Source organism: Eretmochelys imbricata, chromosome 5 (assembly GCF_965152235.1).
Source record: "Eretmochelys imbricata isolate rEreImb1 chromosome 5, rEreImb1.hap1, whole genome shotgun sequence".
NCBI classification, from domain to species: Eukaryota; Metazoa; Chordata; order Testudines; family Cheloniidae; genus Eretmochelys; species Eretmochelys imbricata.
Genome location: NC_135576.1, coordinates 47,130,620 through 47,136,619, shown reverse-complemented (window position 1 = coordinate 47,136,619; position 6,000 = coordinate 47,130,620).

Genomic DNA, 6,000 nt, shown 5'->3' with positions numbered 1-6,000 from the left:
GCGCCCCTGGAAACCTCACTTTCATGTAGCTGCCAGCCCTGCTTTTGAGGCATATCTGGCAGCTCCACTTTCCCGTAGCCTAATGGAGCCATAACTGTCAGCTCCTTTCTCTAGGCCTGACAGCTCAGGCAGTCTCTATTGGCTGGGCTTTAGCCCTTTCCCCAGTGAAGGGTTTTAAAACACTTCTTCATTCAGCCAGGAACAGTTACGTACATCCTATCATAGCGCCCTTATCCAACCAAGGCAGCACTATTTTAGCCTAACTTGCCTGAACATTTTATTTTTTTATATTTAGCTGGAAATGGAACTACAGTTCAAACACAAGGTTAACAATGAATCCTCAAAACCGTACAATCCGTGGGTCACATATACAGGAAGTGCAAGCAGAGCTGTTCCTCTTCCTCCAGAATGTGGGGAGAAAATGCTCAGCAATCAAATTCCAGAAGAAAACAAGTCAGAAGGACTACTTTCCTCAGCGTTTCCTGCCTTCCTGTTCACCAAACTCACTGTCAAATGTCAGCCCGTGTTAATAAGATCCTTTACTATCAGTTCAGGAAACACAGCATGAAGAGAGAGCAGGTGGGTGAGGTAATATCTTTTATTGGCTCAACTTCTGTGGGTGAAAGAGACAAGCTTTTGATATCCAGAGAGCTCTTCTTCAGGTCCTGAAACTTTAAAGCTTGTCTTTCTCACCAACAGAAGATGGTCCAGTAAAAGATATTGTCTCACCCACCTGGTCTCTCTAATATCCTGGGACCAACATGGCTACCACAACACTGCAAACAGTATCAAAAGAGATACTTTATCATGCAAATAAACACAAAACTGGATTTTTGCCACAATATGGCAAACACGTGTCAGACACGTGAGTTTGTAACACAAAAGCAGAATGACAAACTAATTAGAAAGCATTAGTTTGTAGTAGATCTTTTCAAGCTCTGTAGAACAGAGTGATTAAATTATGGTCCTCGGGTTGACAGCATCCTGCTGGTGTCTGCTACGTGGCCCAATTGATCTTTCTGAAAACTTTCAAGCATGGTGTGTGCTTGTGCAGTTTAACCAGTTTATGAAAAACATTTTTGGGCCTGTCACTGTTTTTATCCTTTATTTTTCTTACAGTGATCTGTTTTCCTCCACTTCTTTTCTTGGATCTAGGAGGATCCTTCAACATTTAACCCTGCTCTAGAACCTTAAAATTACTAGAGAGGACTCCAGGTCACTTCAGGACTTTTCTTTGATCCAGAGGTTCAGTAAACATGGCATAGGCCTAAGACTCAGTGTGCCTGATTGATTCTTCTCTTGCTTACACCAGTTTTACACTAATGTATTTCCACATTTACCGGCTTGTGCAGAGCTGCATCCAGCCCAAATAAAATAAATTAAAAGGAAGTAGAGTTTGTCTGCAGTCTTTTTTCACCTAAATTTATATAAAGTAAGGTGAAATTATCTGCTGCGCTGAGACTCCTCTTAGTGCAGCAAAAACGTGACTTTGGGGAGCCTGTCATGCCTCCCTGATTTTCAAGGCTGAGTAGATTTGTGGGACAAATCACAAATTCATTTGCTTTCTCGGACTGGGGCTTTAATGATCTTCTCTGTAGTGGAATTGTCTAGTACATGTTACTTTCTCCTCACCATACCCCTGTGGACAGTCTAGTATCTCAGGACGGGAAAGGGATTGCTTAGCCACGATGGTCATTGGATAAGAGTAACTCAGCACAAAATAGAACTGTCCCTCCCACCCACCTTCTCCATGGATATATATTTAATAGGACAGACTTCCTAGGGGGCATGTGGGAGTAGCTGACCTATGCATCTTGTCAGCTACTCCCCCTTCAGTTCCTCCTCTGAGCTGCAGGCTATAACCAGGGACATCAGTCTAGTAATGAGAGGGAGGATCAACGTGGGGGACTGCAGTTTCACTTGATCTCTCCATGGCCAGTCAGCTCTGCTACTTTCTTCTTGGATCCTAAAGATCCCCGCATCTTCTTACCTCTAAGTTTGGCCACCTACCATAGCCTGGGCATCCAGGACCCCTAGATCTGAACCATGAGCCCCAGCAGTGCAAGAGGACACTGTACATCACTGCATCTAAACTGCTGAGAGCAAACCACTCTGCCAGGTGCTCGTATGGATCTGTGTTCTGTAGCCCTGCTCCCATTTCATGGGTGTCTCCAGCTAGAACTGCCATCTAGTGCTTTTCTCTGCCAATCACTGCACACACTTTCTAACTCACTCCCATTATACTTGTCTGGCATCCCACTATCTACCTGGGAAATTCATGCCTATCTCCAGCTGAAGCAATGTGGCAGGATCAGTTTCTCATTCTCAACAGGACCACATTTGCTCAATTAAGAAAAAAAGATGGGGGAGGAGAGAAGAGGGGAGAGAGAAAGTGAGAGATTATGAAATAGAATAAAACAAAACCAAAAAAAGTCAGAACTAGTAGGTTAGAGACCTATGGTTCAGGTCCTAGTTTTTTTCTGCAGTAAATTTTCTTTGAATTCTAGTCACTGCCCTGATATAATACAGCTACGTGAGTATTGTTTATTGTAAAGGAGATGTACTGTACAGTTTTGGTGAAAATGCATGTACACACACACGCACTCCTCTGTGTGTGTATGAAAAGTGTAAGATTTTTATACACTATAAAACTTAATTCGAAATGTTTTTTAAATGCAGTTTCATTCTCAGGGCCATTGATTGCCATTTGCTGCATTATGCTTTGAATACACAATACACTCTACTCATTTCCTTGTGCAAAATTCTTTACTTAATCATCCATAATTTTGCTATGGTGCCAAGCACTTTCTTAGTTTGCCATTCATTTTATGTCACTGAAAGAGAATGCCTGTAATTGTTTTAGGAGTAAGCTTTGATTTAGCTGCATCCTTCCCCCACCATGCTGTGCTAAACAGTGAAGCAACAAACCATATAGAAGTATCAGTCACACGTGTTCCAGTGACTCAGCACACTAGAATATTCAAAATCCAGTATAAATTCTTGGGTTTTTTTTTCTTTTTCGAAGCAAAGTATGTTCTGAATAATGTTCCATATGGATCTCAATGTATTAACTTCTGTGTAATATATGGGAATATGTCTGTCTTCTTTCTGTACTGTATGTTTTTCATTGTTCCTGCAGACATAGCTGCTGCTGTTCTAATAATCTTCTTATGGCTAAATTGTTTGCCACTGCTCTTATCAGCATTCTTTGACCAACTAGAAGCAGAGCCATTGCCAGGGTGTCTTTCAATTAATCATTAACATTCACAAAGACCTAGCTCCCTAATGAGCGGTGTATAGTACTATTCCTGCTATTATTCAAGTGAAGCCAGTCTGAAAAAGCACACACACAAAAGGGAAGAGGGTGGAGAGAGTTCTTTCTAGAGCTCCGGCATTCATTATGCTTCTTCCCTAGATGCAAACCACTTCATTCTTTCCAATGTGTTTCCGGGGAGTGTGTGCCTGTGCATTGCAGAATTAAGGAGTCAGCAGAAAAAAAGGGCGTGCTATTCTCACAAGAATGAACAAAGCATGTTTGGTACAGGAAAACTAAGGCATTTTTAAAAGAAATTAAAACAGACAACACCACATGTCCATAGGTGGGAATCATGCGTATTGCCTGATTTACTTGAGACTCAAATTCATTCTGAACCATTTTGTTAAGTAATAACACACAGCAGTGCTGATACAACAACATCATTGGTGAATAGTGGATATTCTAATGCAGAGGGGGAAAAAATGTCAGTGGTGGGACACTGTAGCCTGCAGTTTCTTGTAGTTTTTCTTTAAAAAAAGAAAAATGCCTCTTTAGGTTTACAATGAACGTTGCTGACCTTATCATTATTGGAACTATGTAACAAACATTAAAATGAAATAATTTAGAAGGAAAAGTAATAGGATGTTAAACATTAACTTTAAATAGTTATATTTTTTAACAATAAAATGTTTTTGTAAGAAACTTAGAGCTCTCTCCTCCCTCCCTGTGTGGATCCCAGCCAGTGGGGTGGCCGGTTTCTGTAGCATTTCACCTATGACCATGAAGAATATACTTCCATTTTAAAAATTCCCCCAAAACTAGAGCAGTATGCACCTACTGATTAAGGCCTTGATCCAGCAAGTTGGTCCATAAAGGCAAGCCTCTATGCCTATATAGTCAATGGAAATCAACGGAGCAGCTTACAGGATTAAGACCTGAGCTTTCTTATAATTTAAAAAAATTAAAAAAAAAACAAAAAACAGTTAAATGCATGATCTTGTGTTACGCAGTATTGGAAGCAACTTCTTTACAGAGTCCTGGGGTGAGAGGAGTTCTCTATAACATGTTGGTTTAATCTACCAATGTATGGATTGTAACTATTAATAATTTTAACCTTTGATGTCCTCATGCAAGTGACCGGGGTTTCAACCAATACACTGCATTGTAATATCATCCCTGGTCAGAAACCACATGAATCAACTGCTCACTTTATTTTCCAGTCATTTTATGTGTTTACAAAATGTGCATTTTGCTGTTATCATCTGTCTTGAGTTAAAATTCTAACAAATTAAATTGTAACTTATATGTGGCCACAAATATATTTGACGTGTGAAGGCATGTAAACAAACAAAAATGGATGATTTCTTCTTCACACTTCACTGGGTTAATTTCAGGCCGGTGTATACAAAAATAACCATCCCACTGAAAATATAGTTCCATGCCTTGAATATAATTTACTGATATAGTCAAGGTGCTGATTCTTGGTAACTAATTTGTGTCTCCTAAATCTCAAAAAATAGCAAAAACAAAAGAAAAAATGTATGTGCTTTCTTTATGCTGAGCAAAATTCTGCTCTTAATTTTCCCCAGTAGACCTCAAGTAAAAGTAATGGAGTTGAAACAAGGCAACTGGGAGCAGAATTTGGCACACTGTCTTTAGCATACAAAACATGGTGTGTCTATGTGCCCTGATATTCTGTGTTTTGTAACATGACAACGTATATATATTGTATATAAAGTACGAAGATTTTTAAGTTAAATTTCCATTCCACACATTCATTTTCAGATCCACAATTTTGTACCGAGATCTTGGCAATGGCCCTGACCTTTTTGGTTTTTTACTGCTCTGTATGATCTCCTGTAATGTGGGTTACAGTTATCACTACTGTATATATGTGCTTGCATGTGTGTGCATTGATAAATTCTCACTTTCAGGTTTCTGGATTTTTCATTCCAAGTACAGCTGGTACGATTGTGAACTCATCTTTCTGGCATGCTCCTCTGCGTCAGATTGCCAAAATGCTTGACCAAGTGTATAAAGTCCCCTGAGAAAAGCTGTCTGTATAACTGTGAAAGGGCATGCTCTGTGTAGGATGACGATGTACAGTATAAATCTATAAAATGTGGAAGTGTGTATAAATTTATCTGCCAAATACCTATCATACATGTAACAAATGCAAAGATATTTAATGTACATCAAATTAATAAAGGGGCATTTTTTGCTCTACTATATTCCAATAAAGAGTTGTTCTTTGCAATGAATGTACACCAGGTGTACTGACAATTAAAGATGCATTCTTTATTATAGCCACAAAATACTGAAAACAATGGCTTTGATTTAATCAGTGTGGTACTTTTAACATATTTTTAGTACTCTGTTGTTATGCCTGTGTATGTATTTCATCTTTAGTGCCCATTATATATATTGGGTGATAGAGATCCAAAACAGTGTTAAAAGAAAACCTGGAACAAGTTACTAACGTGAAAGAAATGTAAGTTGATATAACAAGGATACAAAATAAAAGCTAACGTTTGCAGGAGGTGAAGATCCTCTGTATTCAGCCATCTGGGATCCATATCTTTATACTATATAATGGCACAAAAGGAAGTCTGGTCTTGTCACTACATAAACTGCACAATAGGGGTATGTGTTCATACAAAGGGCCCAGTCCTACCCTCTACTATGCACTGAGTAAATCACCAAAAACTGTAATGATCTGTGTATTTGAAAGACTAACAGCAACT